Genomic DNA, 12,337 nt, shown 5'->3' with positions numbered 1-12,337 from the left:
GCTCTAAGGTGATAACTGGCTTTTTCTGCTTATCGTCGAACTCACCATTCCTAATGCAAGATCAAAAACTAGAAATATCAACCCTATTTCTCTTTCCTCAGATGCTACGTGACCTACTAAGAATTTTCTTCATGCTCTCTTTATCTCAGATTTCTAACAACTGCCGTGCTTTGCTTTCATTTGAATTTTCCCCCTCTCTGTTTTCATTTGCCTCCTGTTTGTATCTGTTCCAGGCAGATGATCTGTGATGAATAATCTTCCACTGTCTTCTTTCAGTTGAAGCCATCACCATTTCTGTCATTCGGTCTTCGTTTCTACCCCATGGTAGATATTACCATTGCCTTCTCTACATTTTCTGTGATTTAAAACATACTTGATGTCCAGTTTTCTTAATTTTGACAATGGTTATCAACTGGAACTGCTGACTGTTTAACAATAGATGCTGTCTGAGGCACTGAGTCTTTCCATTTTTATTACACATTTGTTTAATTGAATCATAGAGATTGCACGTTCTCTGTAGAGTGCTGCACATTGATGTGAGTGGTTTCCACATGCTGTGGAGAAGAATTTAACTCTAGGAACCAACTCTTAATTCTGGGCATTTATCAGCCTTAGTTTTAGGATACAAAGGGAAGGAGGCAGTCATATAGCTTCTTCAAACAAAATTCCCAAATTCTTCTAACTGCACCATAGCTGTTCAATCTGATTCAATTTGTATGCTTCACAGTTTAGACTGGAAATTATAAATAATTTCATTTAATATGAAAAAATTTTTGCATTAAGTGAAACAACAACATTAGTGTAATTGAATCCCTCTTCTTTCAGTTAGTCCTGACGAAGGGTCTCGGCCTGAAACGTTGACTGTACTTCTTCCTATAGATGCTGTCTGGCCAGTTGAATTGTGGAGTTGATGACAACATGGAGGATAATAAACAGAATATACCAGATGGTTGGAATGCTATTTAGAGGTTGTGGAAGAACAGGTCCCAACATATATTGATTGGAGGAAAGTGGTTGATTGCAAGTAAAAGATTTCTGAGGATGTTTCTGGGTATGAGGAAGGTACAGGACAGCGTGGTTAAGTTATAGGAGTTCCAGCAATAAATGAAGATAATGTAGAGGACTGTTCATGTGGTCCATTGAAGTCCACGTTAATGAATGGCTGGAAGCCAAATACTGCCAACATGGTGAAGCTGGCAAAACTGAATTGGAGTGGAGGTGGTGTTCCATATAGTGAGCTACTTCAGGCTGCTAAACAAGTGGGCTGGGATATCGAAATCTGAGAAAGATCATTACAGGGCGGTCATAGAACCATAGATCCATAGAAACTACAGCACAGAAACAGGCCTTTTGGCCCTTCTTGGCTGTGCCGAACCATTTTCTGCCTAGTCCCATTGACCTGCACACGGACCATATCCCTCCATACACCTCCCATCCATGTACCTGTCCAATTTATTCTTAAATGTTAAAAAAGAACACGCATTTACCACCTCATCTGGCAGCTCATTCCACACTCCCACCACTCTCTGTGTGAAGAAGCCCTCCCTAATGTTCCCTTTAAACTTTTCCCCCTCACCCTTAACCCATGTCCTCTGTTTTTTTTTCTCCCCTTGCCTCAGTGGAAAAAGCCTGCTTGCATTCACTTTATCTATACCCGTCATAATTTTATATACCTCTATCAAATCTCCCCTCCTTCTTCGACGCTCCAGGGAATAAAGTCCTAACCTATTCAACCTTTCTCTGTAACTGAGTTTCTCAAGTCCTGGCAACATCCTTGTAAACCTTCTCTGTACCCTTTCAACCTTATTTATATCCTTCCTGTAATTTGGTGACCAAAACTGAACACAATACTCCAGATTCGGCCTCACCAATGCCTTATACAACCTCATCATAACATTCCAGCTCTTATACTCAATACTTCGATTAATAAAGGCCAATGTACCAAAAGCTCTCTTAACGACCCTATCTACCTGTGACGCCACTTTTAGGGAATTTTGTATCTGTATTCCCAGATCCCTCTGTTCCACTGCACTCCTCAGTGCCTTACCATTAACCCTGTATGTTCTACCTTGGTTTGTCCTTCCAAGGTGCATTAAACTCCATCTGCCATTTTTCAGCCCATTTTTCCAGCTGGTCCAAGTCCCTCTGCAGGCTCTGAAAACCTTCCTCGCTGTCTACTACACCTCCAATCTTTGTATCATCAGCAAATTTGCTGATCCAATTTACCACATTATCATCCAGATCATTGATATAGATGACAAATAACAATAGACCCAGCACTGATCCCTGTGGCACACCACTAGTCACAGGCCTCCACTCAGAGAAGCAATTCTCTACTACCACTCTTTGGCTTCTTCCATTGAGCCAATGTCTGATCCAACTTACCACCTCTCCATGTATACCTAGCGACTGAATTTTCCTAACTAACCTCCCATGCGGAACCTTGTCAAAGGCCTTACTGAAGTCCATGTATACAATATCCACTGCCTTCCCTTCATCCACTTTCCTGGTAACCTCCTCGAAAAACTCCAATAGATTGGTCAAACATGACCTGCCACGCACAAAGCCATGTTGACTCTCCCTAATAAGTCCCTGTCTATCCAAATGCTTGTAGATTCTGTCTCTTAATACTCCCTCCAATAACTTACCTACTACTGACGTTAAACTTACCGGCCTATAATTTCCAGGATTACTTTTTGATCCTTTTTTAAACAACGGAACAACATGAGCACTCTCTAATACTCCGGCACCTCACCTGTAGACAGCGACATTTTAAATATTTCTGCCAGGGCCCCTGCAATTTCAACACCAGTCTCCTTCAAGGTCCGAGGGAACACCCTGTCAGGTCCCGGGGATTTATCCACTTTAATTTTCCTCAAGTCAGCAAGGACCTCCTCCTTTTCGATCTGTACAGTTTCCATGATCTCACTACTTGTTTCCCCTAATTCCATAGACTTCATGCCAGTTTCCTTAGTAAATACAGACGCAGAAAATCTATTTAAGATCTCCCCCATTTCCTTTGGTTCCGCACATAGGTGACCACTCTGATCTTCAAGAGGACCAATTTTATCCCTTACAATCCTTTTGCTCTTAATATACCTGTAAAAGCTCTTTGGATTATCCTTCACTTTGACTGCCAATGCAACCTCATGTCTTCTTTTAGCACTCCTGATTTCTTTCTTAAGTATTTTCTTGCACTTCTTATACTCCTCAAGCACCTTATTTACTCCCTGCTTCCTATACATGTCATACAACTCCCTCTTCTTCTTTATCAGAGTTGCAATATCCTTTGAGAACCAAGGTTCCTTATTCCTAATCACTTTGCCTTTAATCCTGACAGGAACATACAAATTCTGCACTCTCAAAATTTCTCCTTTGAAGGCTTCCCACCTACCGATCACGTCCTTGCCAGAGAACAACCTGTCCCAATCCACGCTTTTTAGATTCTTTCTCATTTCTTCAAATTTGGCCGCCTTCCAGTTAAGAACCTCAACCCTAGGACCAGGTCTATCCTTGACAATGATCAAGTTGAAACTAATGGTGTCATGATCACTGGAACCAAAGTGCTCCCCTACACAGACTTCCGTCACTTGTCCTAACTCGTTTCCTAACAGGAGATCCAATATTGCATCCCCTCTAGTTGGTCCCTCTATATATTGATTTAGAAAACTTTCCTGAACACATTTTACAAACTCTAAACCATCTAGACCCCTAACAGTATGGGAGTCCCAATAAATATATGGAAAATTAAAATCCCCTACCACCACAACTTTAAGTTTCCTGCAGTTGCTTGCTATTTTCCTGCAGATTTGCTCTTACAATTCTCGTTGACTATTGGGTGGTCTGTAATACAATCCCACGAATGTGGCCATACCTTTCCTGTTTCTCAGCTCCACCCATAAGGACTCAGTAGACAAGCCCTCTAATCTATCCTGCCTGAGCACTGCTGTAATATTTTCCCTAAGTAGCAATGCTACTCCCCCACCTTTCATTCCTCTGCCTCGATCACATCTGAAACATCGGAACCCTGGAATATTAAGCTGCCAGTCCTGCCGCTCCTGTAGCCAAGTTTCACTAATTGCTATAACATTCATAATTCCACATGTTAATCCACGCCCTCAGCTCATCCGCCTTCCCCGCAGTACTCCTAGCATTGGAATATATACACCTCAGAAGATTTTTACCACCATTCACAACCTTTCTATTAGTGGATTTGCTTGAACTTTTAACAACATTTATTTTCACCCCAGCCACACTGTCAGCTCTGGTACTCTGGTTCCCATCCCCCTGCAAATCTAGTTTAAAGCCTCCCCAAAAGCACTAACAAACCTCCCTGAAAGGATATTGGTCCCCCTGTAGTTCAAGTGTAACCCGTCTCTCTTGTACAGGTCCCACCTGCCCCAGAAGAGGTCCCAAAGATCCTGAAATCTGAAACCCTGCCCCCTACACCAGTTCCTCAGCCACTTGTTCATCCTCCAGAGCATCCTATTCCTACCCTCACTGGCACGTAACACAGGTAGCAATCCTGAGATTACCACCCTCGAGGTCCTGCTTTTCAACTTCCTACCAAGCTCTCTATACTCACTCTCCAGGACCTCCTCGCTCTTCCTTGCTATGTCATTGGTACCGATGTGCACCACGACATCTGGCTGATCACCCTCCCACTTCAGAATGTCATGCAATCGATCAGAGACATCCTTGACCCTGGCACCCGGGAGGCAACAAACCATCCTGGATTCTCTGTCACGACCACAGAACCTCCTATCTGCACCTCTAACTATTGAGTCCCCTATCACTACCGCTCTCCTCTTTTTTTCTCCCCCCTCCCTTCTGCACTGCAGAGCCAGACTCAGTGCCAGAGATCCGGCTACTGCAGCTTGTCCCAGGTAAGTCATCCCCCCCCAACAGAATCCAATGTGGTATACTTGTTGTTGAGGGGAATGGCCACAGGGGAACCCTGCTCTACCTGCCCTTTCCTCTTCCCTCGCTTGACAGTGACCCAATTTCCTGTCCTCTGCTCCTTTGGCTTAACTACCTCCCTGTAGCTACTATCTATAATCTCCTCATTCTCCCGAATGATCCGCAGGTCATCCAGCTGCTGCTCCAGTTCCCTAACGCGGTTTGTCAGGAGCTGCAGCTGGATGCACTTCTTGCTGGTGTCACTGTCAGGGACCCCGGAGGGCTCCCTGACTTCCCACATCCTGCAAGAGGAGCATTCCAACATCCTGCCTGGCATTCTCTCTACTCTGAACAATCTGAACAAAAAACTTACCGGAACCTACCCTGGCCTCTGCCTGTTGAGCCAAAGCCTGTTGAGCCAAAGCCGTCCCACTTTGACTCAGTCCACTCCGACGATGGCCGCTGTATATGGAGGTCTGCTTTTAAACCTTGGCGCGCTACGTCACGCGCCTGCGCAGTGCAGACCCTTCTCCCCGAGCAGTGTTTTAAAAAAATGACTTTTTCTACCCGATTTCTTCTACTCGCTTCTTCAGCTGCTTGCTTCGACTGTCAATCAGCAGTCACCGACCATTGGTCCCCTGTCATTGCTTGCTAGTTAACAGCCACAGCTGCTACAGGTGAGTCAACTATTAGTCAACAGAAGATGGTGGGCTGGAATTCACCATGTGTATTGCTGCACTCTCAGTTTGAGCCAAAGTGCAGAAGCCAATTCCCTAAAGAAAAATGTCATTTCTGTAGTAAGAAAGGACATTGGGCTAGAAGTGTTGGTATAGGAAACAAAGTGGACAACAGAAATGAGCCCAACAACAAGTTCAATCCCCTGCCTCACAAGATTCTAATTTGATGATGTGGCTTCAACAAGCAGTGTCAGACATATCATTGAATCAAGAATGACTAAGCCTTTCCCTGCAGCCCTTGCCTTGATAGAGCAAATACTAGATAGCTTTTATGTTAACTTACTAATTGGGAATGAATGTGCCGAATTCTTAATAAGATTTTGATGACTTTGACTGTGTAAAAATAATAACGAGCCATGAAGAAGTAAAATAATTACAATGAAACACCTCTATTGAACTTAGATCTGCTTCTATACACTGATGGTTCCTCAACGGTTGAACAATTTGAAAGGCTGGCTGGTCCATTGTTTCTGAAATTGAAGTGCTGGCTTCTGGTAGCTCTGTGCAAAGGCAGAACTGAAAGCTCTGATTGAAGCCTGTAAAGTGGCAGAAAGAAGAAAGGCTAATACTGTACTCACACTGATTCTTGATATGCTTTTGGAGTTGTTCATGACCTTGGAAACTTGTGGAGACAAAGGAGATTTCTTATGGCTGTAGGAACCTCAATCAAGGACGGCCAACTAGTATAAGAACTGATGGATGTCATAGAACTGTTGTCAGAAGTTGCTGTATCAAAGTGTAAAAGCTACTCCAAAATGACTACAATGAAGAGTCATGGGAACACATTCACAGATGAAGTTGCAAAAAAGGCAGAGTGGATAGGAGAATTAAAAGAAATAAAATGTGTCAAAGGATCCCCCTGAGAACATAGGCAGTGAAACTGACAACTGAAGTTGGACTCTGTATCATCAGCAAACATACAAGATAGTTAAAAGATGCAAACTCAATGCTCTAACCAGGAAAAGTGGTTCTATGCGAAGAATGTTCAATAGTGTTGGAGAATGGATCCATAATTTGGGTGATTTTTGATTATTTTATACTCTACATAAATACCACAAGTTTTTATGCCTCTGAATTTTCAGATGTAATGATTTAGAATCAAATGAGGGGATATTGAATTAGAATGTATAATTACTATTTTGTAGACTAAGTGTCTTCTCCATTCCTTCTCAATCCTGAAGAAGGATCTCAGCCTGAAATTTCGACTGTTTATTCATTTCCATAGATGACCTGCTGGGCTCCTCCAGCATTTTGTTGGTGTTGCTCTGGATATCTAGCATCTGCACTCTTTCTCATTTAGGAAACATGATGTGCTTATTATAAAGCAATGTTGAATTTGCCTGATAACCATGAATTTTCCAAAATGCCCCACTGTAATGTCTTTAATAGTTTCTAAAATGGATATATAGCATGGAAACTACCCTTGGCCCGGTACCAATACCATTAAGGAAGGGATCCACCCCTGCCTTTGTTCAACTCATCCATACCAATCAAGGTGTCTCTCTCTGTTTGCCAGGTTTCCTCTAAACCTTTCCACCTTCCTATCCAAGCGATGTTTAAAGGTTATAATTGTATCTGTCTTCTATCACCATCTCTGACAGCTAGTTTCATACATTCATCACCTTTTAAGATCCGTGTTAAATCTTCTCTTTTTCACCTTAATCCTAAGCCATCTAGTTTTACGGTGTTCTACCCTGAGGCAAAAGACTGGTGATTATCAGCCCATCTGTATGCTCTTCATAATTTTATAGATCTCTATTTGATCACCCCTCAGCCTCCTTTACTCCAAGAATAGCAGTCCCACCCTATTGAACCTCTCGTAGCTCAAGCCCTTCCATCCAGGCACCACTCAAGCTTAACCATCCTTCCTGTAGTGTAGCAACCAGAACTTCACACAATACTCCATGTGGTATAACCAACAGTAACATAATGTCCAAACTCTTCTACTCAATTCCAATAATCATGCTTTTATCATTACCCTTCCAGAGAGTTATGTACTTGTATTCCGTGGTCTTCCTGTTCAACAACACTCCCCAGGGCACCTCCTATCGACCGTGTTTGCCGTGGCCTGGTTTAACTTCCCAAACTGCTTCACTTCACACTTGTCAGAGATAAATTCCATCCTTTCCTCTCTCTCCCAGATGACATCCCAAAAGGTGACTGTTGTAACCTTGGATAACCACCTTCCCTGGGTACTATAACATTAATTTTGGTGTCATCTGCAAACTTACTAATTATACATCTTTTATTCATATCTAAATCATTAATGTGTACTACAAGAACAGGACCCAGCAATGATCCCTACAACACACCACTGTTCTCAGGTCTTTTCAATCTCATAAGCAACCCTCCACTAAGGCCCTCCGGCTCATAACACCAAGCCAATATTACATCCAGTTCGCTAGCTCATCCTGGAAGGTGTTTTAACCTTTAGGATCAGCCTACCTTGTCAAAGGTAGACATGATGTCTAGTGCCCTCCCTTGTAATTTCTCTTGGTCATCTCTTTTTATAGTTTTCCCATGCACAAAGCCATGCTGACTATCCCTAATCAGTACTTTTCTTTACAAATTCTGCATTCAGAATCCCTTCCAGTAACTTCTCCACTATCGACATAAGGCTGAAACTGACTATCTACCACCTCTCTGCTTCTCATTTTATATTTGGTTAAGTTGACCCTGCTAGCAGGTAAAGGAATGTCTGAGAAGGGGGGAGCTTTGAAAAATGGGATGGGAAAAGTTCAAGGTCAGCATACTTCTGTTGGCATGAAAGGCAAAGTTGGCACGATTAAGGAACCCTATTGAGAAAGGCTCTGTTTAGGAAAAAGGATTCACGCTAGAATTAGAGAACTGGGATTAAGAAAATCTCTTGCATACAAGTTCTGTAGAAGTACACTTAAGGTAGAAATTAGAAGGCCAAAGGGACATAAGGTATCCTTAGCTGATAAGGCAAATGAGAATCCCAAGATAGTCTATAACTATATTAAGAGCAAAGGAGTAACTAGGGAGAGAGTAGGTCCCCTTAATGAATGTGGTAATTTGTATGTGGAGCCCTGGGAGATGGGTGAGTGAATATGGAGAAACCTGCGTTTTTACCATTTGGTTACAGCAGTTCACCCTCGAGGAGATGCCCACTTGCCTCAGCTGCTTCAGCCTTCGGAACTCTGACCTAAACCTATAATCTCTTGTACCTCACTGTAATAGTCATCTCAATCACATTACTGTACTTGAATATATACACATTTCCTAGCCCTCTCATGCCTGAACTTTTTTGAAGCAAGTTTGAACAATTTAAACATTTATTTGATAATGCAGAGCGAAATTATATTGTCAAACTACTGCCTGTTTTGGTGGAATAATACAGGAATATACTTAAGTCATGAAAGCATTTGTTAAAATACTTAAAAATTCTGTACACTGGTGTATATTTTTGCTGAGGATTGATAAGTTGATGGCCTAATACTTTGTCATCTGTAAGGTTATTAACCTTTACCCTTAACTCCATAGAAAAACAGTTTCATTTACAAATTGAAAATCTGGAAAGCTTTTCCAGAATGTTGTACTAACATTGATACTGTTAATGATCGAGTATGATTAGTAAACATGGGAAAGATTAAAAATCTATTGTGGAGTATTTAACCACCTTTTGTATCATTTTATATATTTAAGTAAACTTGAAATGATCAGGGAACCTGATCTTTATCCCAGCAGTTACTATGTACAATTACTTAAATAACCAATGGTACTTTTAATTAGGTGAAGCAATTTTAAATATTTCTTGTGGATTAAAAGCAATAGAAATATAGCCAACTTGTACGGTATTTGCTTTTCAAGGAGCTCCTGGTTTTCAAGTCAGGGACAAAGGGATTTTGTGACTATGATCCAAGTCATTGGGGAGACATTGAAGTTGGTGATATAAAAGTCTTTATTCATCACAATAAGCAGACATTCTCCAGGGGGCCTTCTCAATAGTGTCTCTCAAACTGATTTTTATGCATTTTTATACCCTTAAGATCAAAGGTAACAGCAGGTGATCCAATATTCACATAATTCCGTATCTCCAGAATAATCCCTAAAAGGGCTGATGCTTACTACCAACCTCAAAACTGCCTTGAAAAAAAATAAATTGGCTCTGGTGCCTTTCTCCTTTTCAAGTATGATTTGTAATCAGAAATTATCAATAGAGGATCTTAGGAATCAGTAACTTTGATGTTATCAGGGTGCCTGAAAGATCACTGAAACTGAAGCTTTCAGTAAATAAAGGAAAAGACATTCTTTATAAATTGGAATATCAAAACTCAAAATATCAAAAATAACATTGCAAGTTAAACAATTTTTGAAAGTTTAATAATTTTGGATGCTCTGGAAAAATGACGTGTGTATGTGTACATATCCACATCTGTCAAGTTAATAGGCTTGTGAGAGGTTGTTCTGTAGCAAAGTGTTAAAGATTCAGTTACATCTCATTCATTAGGAATCCATGTAGGTTAAAAACAGGGGATTTTCTGATCTTGCCATATTTTTAATTCAGTGAGCTGTTTTTGCTAACACTTTGTTAGATGTATTGTACCACGGAATTTCATCTTGTTTTGAAAGCATACTATGGACAGCTCCTTGGCAGGGTGCACTGTAAAGAGACCAGCTGTGAAACATCTTTATTGCAGTACAGTATATGAATGGATTGTATTTATTTCATTTCTTGTCCTTTCTCTGGCATTAGAAGTGAATCTAGAGAAAATGAAATTAATGTTGAATAGGGAACTCTTAAAAATTCGCTGGCTAATACCTTTTCAAAGTTGGGGCTGGAATGAGAACCAGGAAGAGGAAAAGAAAGCTTAATCAGAATCAGATTCAATATCACTGGCAAATGTTGTGAAATTTGTTGTTTTGTCACAGCAGTACATTGCAATACATAATAATAAAGTTATACATTAAAAATTAAATTAATAAGTAGTGCAGAAAGAGAGGAAGAATAATACTGAGGTAGTGTTCATGGGTTCATTGTCTATTCAGAAATCTGGTGGCAGAGGGGAGGAAGCTGTTCCTGAAATGTTAACTGTGCATCTTCAGGCTCCTGTACCACCACCTTGATGGTAGCAATAAAAAAAGGGCATGTTCTGGGTGATGGGGGTCTTTAATGATGGAATCTGCCTTTTTGAGACATTGCCTTTTGAAGGTGTCCTCAATGCTGGAGAGCTTGGTGCCCATGATGGAGCTAGCAACGTTTATAACTTCCTGCAGTTTTTTTCCGATCCTGTGCTGTAGCAGATGCTGATGCACCAGTTATAATGCTCTTCACGGTACATCTTAATGACATTAACAGTCCTATAAACACAAATAAGACTGTTTTAACTGAAGAATTTAAAGCACTTTTACTCTGTAGCATGTTACAAAGGAAATTTCATCAATTTCAATAAATCTGAGTTTTTATAATCAGTGGTTGTTTTGAATGGTCCTCCTTCCTCACAATGGAATTGTTTATTTTAAAATTTATCTGAGCATTATTGATGGCCTCTGTTGTTGGAGTTGACTATAGATGTTGTGTCCTAACTGTTCAAGTGGATATGCAAGCCAGGGCAGTATGATACGGAGAGCAAGCTGTTGCCCGTGTAGCAGGCTCTCCCATCTCCAAGCAGCTGATGAATCCAAAGGAATGGTAGAGACCGATACAGTTTGCAGTGGCGTTGCAGGAGTTGCCAGTTGGTGCTGAATTCAATGTAGGACTGCCTTAGGGACTCCAGCTCCAGATTTCTTCCCTCTGGCTTAACTCCCAAAACCTTCCCCATGAGTGGGTATAGCCGCAAGCTAGCTGAAGTTTGAGATCAGAGTATTTCTTCTAGACGAGCTGCCAACCGCAGCTGATGGGCCCCATCTGCCCAAACCCAAACAGCATTGAACTCTTAAATTTCAAAGACATACAGATCAGTAAGTTAATTGGTCACATGGGTGTAATAGGGGATCGTGGACTCATTGGGCTGCAGGGGCTTGGTACAAGTGCACATTCCTTTATCGGAAATTCTGAAATCCAAAAAGCTCCGAATACCGAAGGTTTTCTCACCAACCGCTGGCGTCACTCAGGTGTGACGTGGCAGCACTAGCAAAGGCCGCCAGACGTCAGTTGCTGTTCGCTGATATTTTGTTTTCACGGTGAAATTAAACACAAGGTCAACAGTGAAAAAGAGCTGCAGATACCCCTATGGGTAACAATGAGAAAAAGAGACGGAATCTTCTCTATCAATAACACAGAAAGTTGAGTTATTGCAGAAGCTTGATCGTGGTGTGTCTCTGCGGCATCCTACTGAAGAAAATAGTGTCGGAACTACCACTGTACATGATTTAAGTAAACAGAAAGACAAGTTACTGAAGTTTTATAGTGACAGTAACGTTCTACATTTATTCCAATAAGTCACTTACTATGTGTTTGATTCAGTTTGTTTGAAGCTATATATTTTTATGTTTTATTGAATGTTTTTGTTGGAAATAAAATTTCTTCTTGTCATTATTCCCTAAACAATACAGTATAACAATTATTTACACAGCATTTACATTGTATTAGGTATTATAAGTAATCTAGAGATGATCTAAAGTATACGGGAGGATGTGCGTAGGTTTGGTGTGCTGCTGGGTCCTAAAGTCCACCGCACTGAGACAGCTTAAATAAGAGACTTGATCATACATGTTTTTTGGTATCGGGTTGGGTGGGG

General features: G+C 41.1%; 1 protein-coding gene across 1 annotated transcript in view; it reads left to right on the top strand.

The window, feature by feature from the left end:
- LOC140196008 (NSFL1 cofactor p47-like) overlaps positions 1-12,337 on the top strand; it is a 64,605-nt gene that overhangs the window by 14,436 nt on the left and 37,832 nt on the right. The gene's annotated exons all lie outside the window — the stretch shown is intronic.

Source organism: Mobula birostris, chromosome 1 (genome assembly GCF_030028105.1).
Source record: "Mobula birostris isolate sMobBir1 chromosome 1, sMobBir1.hap1, whole genome shotgun sequence".
NCBI lineage: Eukaryota > Metazoa > Chordata > Chondrichthyes > Myliobatiformes > Myliobatidae > Mobula > Mobula birostris.
This window is presented reverse-complemented; position numbering and strand designations above follow the sequence as displayed.